This window comes from Sinohyriopsis cumingii, chromosome 4 (genome assembly GCF_028554795.1).
Source record: "Sinohyriopsis cumingii isolate HCF-2022 chromosome 4, ASM2855479v2, whole genome shotgun sequence".
Lineage (NCBI taxonomy): Eukaryota > Metazoa > Mollusca > Bivalvia > Unionida > Unionidae > Sinohyriopsis > Sinohyriopsis cumingii.
Window position 1 is genome coordinate 17,984,637 of NC_142964.1, and position 14,010 is coordinate 17,998,646.

A 14,010-nucleotide genomic window follows, 5' to 3' on the forward strand; every position below is an offset into this window, starting at 1 on the left:
GGCTTAATCATTAAAAAATAGGTACAAGTTTACATTGTTCCAGTTTAATTCTCTATGGTGCAGTACTTATAAAAAAGGAACAGAAACAAGTGAAATTATTAATAAAATATAAACGTTTTTGTCGTTGTTCTGGCATATTCAGCTATCATTATCTGCCTCTTTAAACTTGTATCATGCAGCTCTTATTAACAACGTTACAAAAGTAAAAATAAAGTTTGCATAAAATTATCGACATTTACTGCTTCTGTATACAATCAGATTGGATTATATCATACATTACATCATAAGTAAGCAACTGTTTACATCCCCTCCAAACTTTTAATAATCACTGAAATTTTAAAAGAGCTTTAATGTGAATTCAGGTACTTTTAATATGTTGAGATGTATGAAAAACTTGACCTGATATGACATGAATAGAACTATCTAAAGATATTTTATTTTTATATAAAATCGAGTTCCCCGTTACTTTTTTATTTGTACGAACGAAACCAGATAATTGTCGATGTCATCTACTACTACTGCCGCCTACTTTGTAAATGTTCTGCCTCTAAATTACTTACTATCGCATGACGTTTCTTACCAGAAAAGCAGATATTTTTTTTTATTCCAATCTCAATAAATAAAGTATGTTTTTGTATTTAAAATAAGAATTCTGCAAACTCTTCTTTTAGTCGCTGTTAGGAAATCATTTCATTAGTGCGCGCCATATTAGCCTAGCATATACTAGTAAATCTGTTCGGACTGGACACTGTTAGTAACACGGTACGGTAAGGAGAATACATCCGATGTAAAAGATGGTTGTTACCAGAAAAAGACGGGGCAGCAAGATAAAGGGTGGACGCAAATCGAAGGCCAGAAATAGTCGCGGTCAAGCATTATTGTGGGCAGGACGTCTTACCCTTCTCTTTACATGCCTAGACTGAACACTGGAAGCCGTAATATTTCTAATGTAAATCGCATTGATATAAAATTGGATGTACTTTCAAGTGAATGTAAACAAAAATTAACCGCTGGCAGATCGATCAGTCCTTACCTTCTTTTGTGATATTTAATTCCGACTGGCCTCGTGTTATGACGATTACAGACAATCCTCAAGTCGTACCTTGATGTGCTATACGATTATCTTTCCTATTGACTTACTTTGGCTGTTGTAAGTCGTAGAAGCTTCAACATTCCAAGTTAAATCAGTGTTTATCAAGAAGCGCGTAGTATATCAGTTAAAAAGTCGTACAAGGTACGTCTTATTGATATCTTTCAAAGCAACCAGTGCTAGAAGGGTTTTGCTATTGGATAAAATATCAGACACAAATTTGTGATCTGTCATAAAAGGAACCGACAATAAGAGGAGAGTGCAAATGATTGCTCCTGAGGGGAATAACGTCAAAACGTTTATAATGGGGTGAAGTAGATGAGGGGAACAAATGACGAGTTGTGATGACCGGTATGCATAATCATAGCTCTTGAACATACCCATGTCTATGAACAGCAAGAAATTTGCCAAAATTATCATATTACTACTACTATTAGAAAACTCAAAACAACGCAAAATACCTCACAGACACCACCCCTGCCGCCACCACTACAAGCCATACCTCTTTACAAAACCGAAACAAAGCGATAAAGCAAACATCGGTATTAATATAATGATGTATCCCAACCATGTATAACATAAATCACGCAAATGCGTGCGAAGATAAACAATTGTTTCTCTGGATGCATTCACATTTTAACGTATGCATACTATATCAATGAAATCACTCTGGATGCATTCACATTTTAACGTTAATATCAATGAAATCACTCTGGATGCATTCACATTTTAACGTTAATATCAATGAAATCACTCTGGATGCATTCACATTTTAACGTTGATATCAATGAAATCACTCTGGATGCATTCACATTTTAACGTGAGAATACTATATCAATGAAATCACTCTGGATGCATCCACATTTTAACGTGAGCATACTATATCAATGAAATCACTCTGGATGCATTCACATTTTAACGTTAGCATACTATATCAATTAAATCACTCTAATATGGCATATGAATTTATCTGATCTTTTTCGTGAAATTTCAAAGATATTTAGAAAGCTAGTAGCCAACACATTTTTATTCAAAGGGGGAAGTACGTTGCCGCTGAATATAATACTACCCCCATTTTCACTTCAAACACTTCTACCACCGCCACAGCTACTGCTAACACTTCCACTTCCAACACCTTCCACCACTACCACGGCTACTGCTAACACTTCCACTTCCAACACCTTCCACCACTACCACGGCTACTGCTAACACTTCCACTTCCAACACCTTCCACCACTACCACGGCTACTGCTAACACTTCCACTTCCAACACCTTCCACCACTACCACGGCTACTGCTAACACTTCCACTTCCAACACCTTCCACCACTACCACGGCTACTGCTAACACTTCCACTTCCAACACCCTCCACCAATACCACGGCTACTGCTAACACTTCCACTTCCAACACCTTCCACCACTACCACGGCTACTGCTAACACTTCCACTTCCAACACCTTCCACCACTACCACGGCTACTGCTAACACTTCCACTTCCAACACCTTCCACCACTACCACGGCTACTGCTAACACTTCCACTTCCAACACCTTCCACCACTACCACGGCTACAGCTAACACTTCCACTTCCAACACCTTCCACCACTACCACGGATACTGCTAACACTTCCACTTCCAACACCTTCCACCACTACCACGGCTACTGCTAACACTTCCACTTCCAACACCTTCCACCACTACCACGGCTACTGCTAACACTTCCACTTCCAACACCTTCCACCACTACCACGGCTACTGCTAACACTTCCACTTCCAACACCTTCCACCACTACCACGGCTACTGCTAACACTTCCACTTCCAACACCTTCCACCACTACCACGGCTACTGCTAACACTTCCACTTCCAACACCTTCCACCACTACCACGGCTACTGCTAACACTTCCACTTCCAACACCTTCCACCAATACCACGGCTACTGCTAACACTTCCACTTCCAACACCTTCCACCACTACCACGGCTACTGCTAACACTTCCACTTCCAACACCTTCCACCACTACCACGGCTACTGCTAACACTTCCATCATCACCTTCCACCAATACCACGGCTACTGCTAACACTTCCATCATCACCTTCCACCACTACCACGGCTACTGCTAACACTTCCATCATCACCTCAGCTACTGCTTCCATTTCTACTTCTGACACTTCCACCACCCCCACGGCGACAGCTTCCATCCTACATTTAACACTTATGCGGGCAGCACGGCTATTGCACCCGTCTCTACTCCGAACAATTTTACCACCACAACCACCCCCGTTACTGAACATCATATTTCTACTCCTAACACTTCCACCACCGTTGAAGCTGCTACTTTTATTTCTACTCCCGGTATTTTACCACCACTACAGCTGCCATTTCCACGTCTACTCCCAACACATCCACAGTCAGCACAGTTACTACTTGTATTTGTACTCCCAACACTTCAACCACCACAGCTAGAACATCTTTTTATACTCCGAACACTCCCACCACCTCTACATCTACTGCTTCCATTACTATGCCCAACACTTCCAGCACCAACACAGCTACTGCTAACAGTATAAATGTCTTACTCAAAGGACTATGTAGATCATACAACAACACACATACACACACAAAGAATCACTTCATTAACTACATGTACAAAAGGAGGACATAGTACATATGTGGAATAATTAACTACAATGTAGAAGAATTAGTTGTCTAAAAGGGGGACTTATCTATAAAGAATAGTTAACTACATGTCTAAAAAGGAGGACTTAGCATTTATGTAGAAGAATTAATTACATGTCAAAAAGGGGGACATACCATTTATGTCTAATTTACTTCTAACATCCGAACTAGTTTTCCATATTCTTAATTGTACCCTGAGAAAGACCTTATTAAAGATGAAATGTTGTGAACATTTTATTTTCCATCTCTCGTGTCAGTATAAAAATAAATATAAATATGTATCGTGAATTAAGAAAGGGTTTGCCTGCACACCTTTGAATGCATCATTCATCTTGTGCAATCTAAAGATGGCGGTCAAGTCGAAGCAATCCATTAAATCATTCGTTCATTCCGTTGGCTGTAAATGGTCCGTTAATTTTGTCGAAAGAAAGCACAATGTAGAATCCAAAGACGTCTAAATCGATTAAATGTAATTTTAAAGAAATATGAGGCTGTACATATCTTTGTTATCTGTCATTTCCTCCTCCCCCCTCAAGGCCTTTAAAGCTTCCCACCACCATTCATTTATTATTTTGAACTTAACGGTGTTAGCATCAAAGAAAATATCAGTTTTTAGCATACATTTGGACTAGGCCGCAGAAACATGCTATAAATTTCATACACCTTACTTTGCTCTACACATCTGTTAACAAATCCATGTTTTGGTGAGATAAACTTCATAGACTAATAGCGCTATGGCTGGTAAAATGTATCATACTGAGTAATAACTACATGATTTGTAATGCATACCACATAGCAAATCCATGTTTTGGTGAGATAAACTTCATAGGCTAATAGCGCTATGGCTGGTAAAATGTATCACACTGAGTAATAGCTACATGATTTGTTAATGCATACCACATAGCAAATCCATGTTTTGGTGAGATAAACTTCATAGACTAATAGCGCTATGGCTGGTAAAATATATCACATTGAGTAATAACTACATGATTTGTTAATGCATACCACATATACAAATGACCATGGTTGTGAAGATATTCCCCACAGACTGAGAGGGTTGTGGTTGTTATGACTGTTACGACACTATGGTCTTAAACTAAGTAACAGAAGAAAAAGAACAAGTTAGTAAAATTCTTTAAATAATTTGTTTTCATAGAATGCAAAGTGAAAATTTAAAAGGAATTTACAGTATTGTGAATTTAATCCCAAATAATCGTTAAAGTTCCATCACATGTCCAAAAGTAGTGTTCCGAATGAATTCCAGGTCTTGAATGTTATGATGTACCAGTAATATTTTATATGCTGATATACTAATAGTCTTGACGTATTACAATTGTATAATCCAGAATGTCTTTGAATGAATTCACACTTATCCCAAAATAATGTTTTAGTCCAAATTGTCAATGAGAACTTTGTAATTCAAATTAATAATTTAATAAACAATTCCTTGAGTCTATGTACTTACGGTCAGTTCTGTTTACTTAAATTTGGGCAAACAACCTAAGTAAAATCATGTAGACCATCAAATTTCCAAGATGAAAACTAAGACCCTGAACTTAAAATCTAAGTAAACACGTTTACAAATGATCATTATCTTAAAGTATAATCTACAATCATAGGCAAGCATTATTTAGGTAGTATGTTGTTTAGAAATGACCATTACATCCTACAATCATTGAGAAAGGTTAAATATACAAAACAAGACATAGAGAATAGACGAATGCCTCTAAGACATGACTTAGAGACTAATAACACTATGATTTTAAAACATACTTAACATATACTATTGTTGTTAAGACATACCACATCCTCTAACAGTGTTATTGTTGTTAATACATAACACATATAATAATACCCCTGAGACATACCAAATGGTCTAATAACGCTATGGTTGTGAAGACATATCACGCAGTAGCGCTAGGCGTTATTAATGATATGGAAGTTTACTCGGGTATTTGTTCTGCTGGTAGCACGGCACTTTTCATTGTACCAGTACTTTGGTAGTTCCAGACAGTAAGGAAAGTATCGAAGTTCCACGGTAATACACATACCAAATTCTCCTACAGTAAGGTTCAGATTTTGTTAGTAGGTCTGCTGGATAAGGTAATATTTTCTGATGCTCATCCATCCATCCATCCGTCCATTTGTTGTGCTATTGATTTTGGGCCAGAGGTTCATGGCAATATTTTGTTGTCAAAGTGATGGCTATTCCAAATTGGTTATGGCAGCGCTAGTTAGGGTCATCTTTCCAGAGTCAGTAAAAGATGGAACTCTAAAGTCGAAAAGGAACAATAGAACTTTAGTTTGCACCAGTTCAAAATTCAAATTAAACAAGCGAGTCGTCTCTGCACTTTGGCATTGAAATAAAACATGTCATATGTAATTACTGGATTATTTTTCAAGCACAGGTTTTAACTGTTAACATTTTGGCATGGATCCAAATCTTTTATCAATGGAAAATGGTTAGCATTGTCTTTCAAATCTCTATAAAGAGTCTTTGGCCTTTGTTTTCTATATTTTGTAGGATAACATCCAGTGCATATTTTGATTCTACTTGGAATTAAAAATGGCATGATGGTTTGGACCTAATGTAGGTCTTGCAAGAAACTTGTTCTAGATAAAACTGGCGTGTATTTTGGTATTAATTAAATGCACACTATGGTTTCTAGACTCTGGATTTTAGTCACCATCACAAGTATATTCATCACTTGATATGATTGATAAGGTGTGATTCAATACTTGCTCTTGAAATCTATGCCTTGTGGACACTTGTATTGCATACATTGATGTCAAGGTCAAAAGGTCATATAACACTGCTATTGTAGTCATTCACAAGGTGAAATTTATCAATGTCAAGGTCACACAGAAGACAATATTGTATTGCAATCATTGATTTGAGCCATATTATTATTTAGGTCTTGTATGCTAGGAGTGGTGTGTACATGTACGTTTATCTATTTGCCTTTGTGTTGTATGGTTGCCTTTAGTTTTCGCTTTAGCTTTAATGTTATTTATTTGTTTGAATGATGAATATGTATGTGATTCTATTTTTATAGTGTATGATATTTTCACATGTGCATTTATGCTTTATTTGTATATTTATATGTATGTATTATGTAAATAAGTCTGCAGGATAAAGCAGTCTTTTCTGATGTTCATTCATCCATCTGTTGGTTGTCCATGACATACGTGAACCAAATTTTGCATACCTTGCACTTGGGGTAAGTGAAAATGCTATTGCTATTGATTTTGGGCCAAGAGGTAAAAGGTCAAAGTCTATGACTACAACTGATGTGACATGACGTTTTGTTGGCGTTTGCATTGACACTTATCTTTTGGTATATTTTGTATATAGTAACTCGGCTAGCTATGGCATTATTTCTTTGTCATATTAAAATTGATGAATATTCCAGATTGGTTAGGGCTATATAGAGCCATCTTACCAGAGTCAGTAAAAGATAAACTATACACTAAAAAAGAAAGAAGAAAATTTAAGGATGCACCAGTTCAAAATTCCAATTAAGTAAGAGATGTCTCTGCACTTTTGCTTTTAAATAAAACATGTCATATGCAATTATTTGGGTTTATTATTCAAGCACAGATTTTAAAAGTTAACATTTCGGCATGTATTCAGATTATTTTAAATGCAAAATTGAACAGGTAAAACCTGGTCAGTCAGCATGTATATTGACGTATATGCACTTTGGGGCAGGCACTGAAGATTGGTTTTTCTACAGTGCATCTTTTAGGTTTGTAGGGTATAGGCAGATTTACCAAATGGATAGTCAAAGAATATTTTTTCCTGATTGTGTACTGTTTTCCCGGACATAGCGCTTCCATTAGGTACTGATTTATTTCTTTGTCATGTCCTTATCCCCCCTCCCAATTTGCAAAACGTTCTGTTAGTAAGTCACAACTGAATTATCCCATGTGTATTGCCTATTGTCAGCAAGTTTGGGCTAATACCCATGACATGGCGATATACTCCCTAAATCAGTTATTACATCTTACCTTTTTATTCAATGATTGGAACTGCCCGGGGTGTTTATTTTAAAGAAATTTTGTAGGGACTCCAAAAATGGGTATTTAAGATTAGGTGTCTGGAAAAATAGGTTATTGAAAGGGTACATCAGGAAGGAGTGGGGGTGGAGACAGTGGGGGTGATGGTTACTTGTGGGTGGAGGTAACGTTCTGGGAGGCAGGGGGTGGGTGGGAGATAGGTAGGGAAATGCAGTGCCCATTAAACATTTATATTTACAGTTAGGAAATCCGGATTTAGGCAGCAACAAGGCACAGCTTACAAGTAGATTAGAAAAACACTGGATACTTTTTGTATGTTTCATGATTTCGCGTTACTGTTTATTTCCGATAACTCCGCTGCGTGATTTGCCCTTATTTATCATATGCGCTTAGGTTTGCGTATGGTAGTGACTACTTAGGTATGTTAGTTAGGGCTTTACTGTAGGTCTGTTGGGCTTAAGGGACCAGTGTGTTAGTGTTAGGTTCAGAAGGATTTGGCTTTTTAAAGAGCTGTGCTCATTTGGCGTTAAGTCTCCGGTACTTGTAGGATTAAAAAACGGGTGGGTCCCACTTCCAAGAAAGTTTTATATGGGGGAGTGTAACAGGGTTCAAATGGCACCTCATTTGGAAGGATTAACTGAAAACGTGTTTAAGATTTTTTGTGGATCCAGTATATTTTGTAATGTGATATGCTGCATATGATTTTTTTTTTGTAGATGCAGTTTTCGACTAACTAGAGAATATGATTACTGTCCTTTCTCATCATTTGACTTTGTGATTGGCATCATGATTCCATTTAATGCATGTGACTGATTCCGGTATTGTTGTTAAATCGTTCAGATTTCTAAAGAGTGTTTGGTCTTTGTTTGTATTACTTCATAAAGAAAGTCCTGTGCATATTTTCATTCTATTTGGAATTAAAAATGGCATGAAGTTTTGGACTTAGATAGGTCCTGCAAGAGACTCTTTCTAGATAAAACTTGTGTGTTTTAGGCAATAATTAAATGTTCACATTAGGGTTTCAAGACCCTGGGTTTTAGTTGCCATCACAATGATATTTGTGACTTTAAATAACCGAAAGGTGTAATTCAACTCTTGTCTTGGAATCTGTAACTTTTAAATAAATCTATTGCATATATTAATGTCAAGGTCAAGGTCATATAACACTGATATTGTAATGACCCTCATGGTGTAACTATATCACTATTTCAAGGCAACACGGTAGGTGATTTTGATCTGCATTATTCTTTGTCTTATATGGCAGTAAGGGTGTGTAAAGTACATGTTTATCTATTTGTCATCGCACTGCATGGTTGCATTTGCTTTAGTTTTATTAGCATGAATATGCAGTAGATTTATTTAAAAGGTACAGATTCCAAGACAAGAGCTGAATTGCACCTTTCGGTAATTTTTGGGGCCGGGTACTGCGAATTTCTTTCCAGCTGATCTGTTTTGTTTTCTTTCATCTAAAGATAACTTAATTTTTCATATAATATAATGTGTAAAATATAGTGTTATTTTGCTATAAAGCAGAGTAAGAACCAGTTTTGCTGCTATTAACCGACGAACATTTTCATGACATTCACAGGCCCATGTACATTTTCATGATATTAACAGGCCCATGTACATTTTCATGATATTAACAGGCCCATGTACATTTTCATGATATTCACAGGCCCGTGTACATTTTTATGATATTAACAGGCCCTTGTACATTTTCATGATATTAACAGGCCCATGTACATTTTCATGATATTAACAGGCTCGTGTACATTTTCATGATATTCACAGGCCCATGTACATTTTCATGATATTAACAGGCCCGTGTACATTTTCATAATATTCACAGGCCCGTGTACATTTTCATGATATTCACAGGCCCGTGTACATTTTCATGATATTCACAGGCCCATGTACATTTTCATAATATTCACAGGCCCGTGTACATTTTCATGACATTCACAGGCCCGTGTACATTTTCATGATATTCACAGGCCCATGTACATTTTCATGATATTAACAGGCCCATGTACATTTTCATGATATTCACAGACCCGTGTACATTTTCATGATATTAACAGGCCCGTGTACATTTTCATGATATTAACAGGCCCGTGTACATTTTCATGATATTCACAGGCCCGTGTACATTTTCATGATATTAACAGGCCCGTGTACATTTTCATAATATTCACAGGCCCGTGTACATTTTCATGATATTCACAGGCCCGTGTACATTTTCATGATATTCACAGGCCCATGTACATTTTCATAATATTCACAGGCCCGTGTACATTTTCATGATATTCACATGCCCGTGTACATTTTCATGATATTAACAGGCCCGTGTACATTTTCATGATATTAACAGGCCCATGTACATTTTCATGATATTAACAGGCCCATGTACATTTTCATGATATTCACAGGCCTATGTACATTTTCATGATATTAACAGGCCCGTGTACATTTTCATAATATTCACAGGCCCGTGTACATTTTCATGATATTCACAGGCCCGTGTACATTTTCATGATATTCACAGGCCCATGTACATTTTCATAATATTCACAGGCCCGTGTACATTTTCATGATATTCACAGGCCCGTGTACATTTTCATGATATTAACAGGCCCATGTACATTTTCATGATATTAACAGGCCCATGTACATTTTCATGATATTAACAGGCCCGTGTACATTTTCATAATATTCACAGGCCCGTGTACATTTTCATGATATTCACAGGCCCATGTATATTTTCATGATATTAACAGGCCCATGCATATTTTCATGATATTCACAGGCCCATGTATTATGAATCTATGATCTTAAGCTAAGTAATAGAAAGGAGTAAAATCCAATAAGCTTGGTAAAATTCAACAAATATTTTATTTCCCTAGAAATACAAAGTGAAAATTTAAAATGGACTTACAGTATTGAGAATTAATTCCCAAACAGTTCAAAGAGTTCTATCGCCAATGCTAATGAATAAAGTTCTAATTAAATTCCAGTGGTGCTCGAAATAACATTCAGCGCTGAAGGCGCTGATGTGCCTGTAGTCTTGAATGCTCTAGTGTACCAGTAACATGAAGTTTGTTAATGTACTAACAGTCTTCAATTTATTCACTATTAATATAATTCAAGATGTTCTTGTCTGAATTCACTAAATTCTAAATTAATATTTCTGCCCAAGAATAGTATTTGAGAGCACTTTGTATTTCCAGTGAAAAGAAATTGAATAAATAAATTCCATCCAAATGAAATACTAAACACAAGCATAAGACATATTCTGCCTAATTGTGTCTAAGCAAGAATGAGTAATTTCTAAATAAACACGATTATAAAGCCCTACTTTACCTATATCACAAGTAGCATTTTCTGGAAATACTATAACTTAATGGAATTGTCCATTCCAAAACACGCTGGGTTGTCTAAATGATAAAATCTGATACTAAACTTCTCAAACGGATGTGGTAAACATCAGGTAGGCTAGGTATTTATATTGTGAATATCAATGTCCTAGACCCAGACCCAAATAAATATGTTTACTTTTACTGATAATGATCCTAATATTTGAACCACACTCTACTAAAAATATTAGCTATGTGATAATTGTTTGCCCAAATAAAAGTTAGTGTCAGGTAGATAATAAACTTGACTTTGGACAAGATCAAGTCCAAAATACAACATTATTATGGAGAACGAAACCCTAACAAACAATACTATATATATATATATATATATATATATATATATATATATATATATATATATATATATATATATATATATATATATATATATATATATATATATATATATATATATATATATATATACTACATAAACTAATAAGACTGATGGACTGATAGACTAAGAATTCTGGGGTTGTTAAGATACACTAAATAAACGAATTGCATTATGGTTGGTAAGGAATACCACATAGACTAACAACGATATGGTTGTAAAGATATGCGACATAGACTTATAGAGTTACGTACACAAATAACTATATAGTTAAGATGCACTAATAACGCTATGAATGTTACTGCATACCACATAGACTAAAAATTATTGTTTTTAAGGCGCACTACCGTTAGGACTGTATGGTTTTAAATTAAGTAACAGACAAAAAATGAAAAAAATCAACTTTAGTAAAATTCAGCAAATAATTTATTTCTATCGAATACAAAGTGAAAATTTAAAGAGAACTTAAAGTATTTTGTATTAAATCCAAATATTTCTGAAAGTTCTATCATAAGTACACATGCATAGAGTGCTTTGAATGAATTCCAGTGGTGTTCAGAATATTTTTGGATCTTGAATGTGCTGATGTGCAAATAGTCGTAAATGTGCTGATGTGCAAACAGCCTTGATGTATCCCAATGATATAATCCAAATTCTCATCTAATGAATTTGCATTAATCCCACAATAGTGTTTTAATCCAAACGTTAATAAGCATTTTGTAATTCCAATGAATAATTTAAATAAATAAATCCTCTCATATTATAACAGAATCAAACTAAAAGACTTATTCCACTAGACAGACGTTAAAACAGGAATAAAAAATGACATTAGTGTAAGTTTGGCCTCTACTCCTTTCCTCAATTATGGCAAAAGTCAACTACATAATGCACATTGAACATACATACACCACATAGACTAATAACCCTCTGGCTGTTAAGACATACCACATTTACAAATAACGCTGTGGTTGTTAAGATATACCGCATGGACTAATAACGATATGGTTATTAAGACATACCACATATATTTATAACTCTATGGTTATAAATATATACTAAATAGACTAATAACGGTATGGTTGTTAAGACAATCCACCTATACTTTTAACTTGTCGCGAATTGGTGTATACTGAATGCTTATGCATTATACTTGAAATAAATATCCTAGCTTTTTGTTTTCGCTAACAGCATTACACACGAGTGGTTTATCTAAGTCATAAGTTATTTCAAAACGCTTAGGTCGCTTCATCCAATGCTGCACGAGCAAAGTGCTTGCAGTGGGAAAATCGATTATCTTAAGCTCTATGGCTGTAGATTGCACTATAGCCAGGGTACTTATAGAGTCAAGTCAGACAGTATTATCATAACGCAAAATAAGTTTTCACAGGAAGCTGTCCACTTTACGGGAATAATCTTCAGCCGCAGAGCTATCTTGAATTATGTGTCATAGGGCTCAGTGGGGTTTCATATAACTTGTGTGCTGCTATCGGTGGTGACGTTCGCTCGAAGGACGATAGTGGTTTTCGTGGTGAAGGGCTAAAGCTTCGCGACTAATGGGTCTGCAGCGAATTTTGGGGGAGGGAAAGCTCCTTAGAGATTTTTTGGCAGTCTCGGAGGCGCAGCGACTGCGTATCAGATCCTTAACCATTTGACGAGAGAGGTGAAACCTAATATACATCGCGATCATCAACTGGACGCTACGAGTGATAGGATCCTTTACTAAATACTTATTCATATATTTGTACGAAATCTATACTTTACTCACCCTTTATTCATTGTTGTGTAAATCATATACTTTGATACCCTTCGTGATAGAGGAAACATTGTTCATTTTTGTATTTGAATTATAGAACATCGGTCATCTACGGTGAGAGATCCATATATCATATTTGTTTCTATCCGTTGATTATTCTAGGATTAATCATTTAAGATAAATGTTCTGATTAGTCCTAGTTCGGAACAATATAATTTCCTTTGATCAGTTGCTTAATTCGTTGCGCAATATTTTGCTAAATCCATTGTTGGATTTTATGCGCATAAGTTTGGTGTCAGATTCATTCATTTTTCAATAACATTGTAAATAAACATCTAATTCACTAAATTGTTTTTCCGTGTCATCGTCACAATCTAACCCCAACTTCATGGTTGTTAAGAATAATACATACATTAATAACCGTGTGGTTGTTAAGACAAACTATGTACACAAAGAACGCTATGGCTGTTAAGAAGTAGTATGTACACTAATAACTGCATTAAACACTTACCACAAAGACTAATAGCTTTATGGTTGTTTAGACAAACCCTGCAGGCAAATAACTCCATTCTTTGTTAAGACATATCACATAGACTAAAACCTGCGTGCTTTGTGAAGACATATTACAGAGACTAAAAACTCATGTACTTTATGAAGAATATTACATAGACTAAAAACTCCATGCTTTGTTAAGACATATCACATAGATTTAAAACTC

The 14,010-nt window shown here is 35.8% G+C and overlaps 1 protein-coding gene across 2 annotated transcripts in view; it reads right to left on the reverse strand.

Annotated features, from left to right (window-relative positions):
- The window catches only part of LOC149800703 (uncharacterized), a 99,584-nt gene that overhangs the window by 55,945 nt on the left and 29,629 nt on the right, over positions 1-14,010 (reverse strand). The window contains exon 1 of one of the 2 annotated variants that reach the window (XM_089954743.1): positions 1,034-1,052. The exons of the other annotated variant lie outside the window; for it this stretch is intronic. The gene's annotated coding sequence lies outside the window, so the exon portion shown is untranslated. Of the gene's footprint in view, positions 1-1,033; positions 1,053-14,010 lie in introns of those variants that run through there. 2 annotated transcript variants of the gene reach the window in all.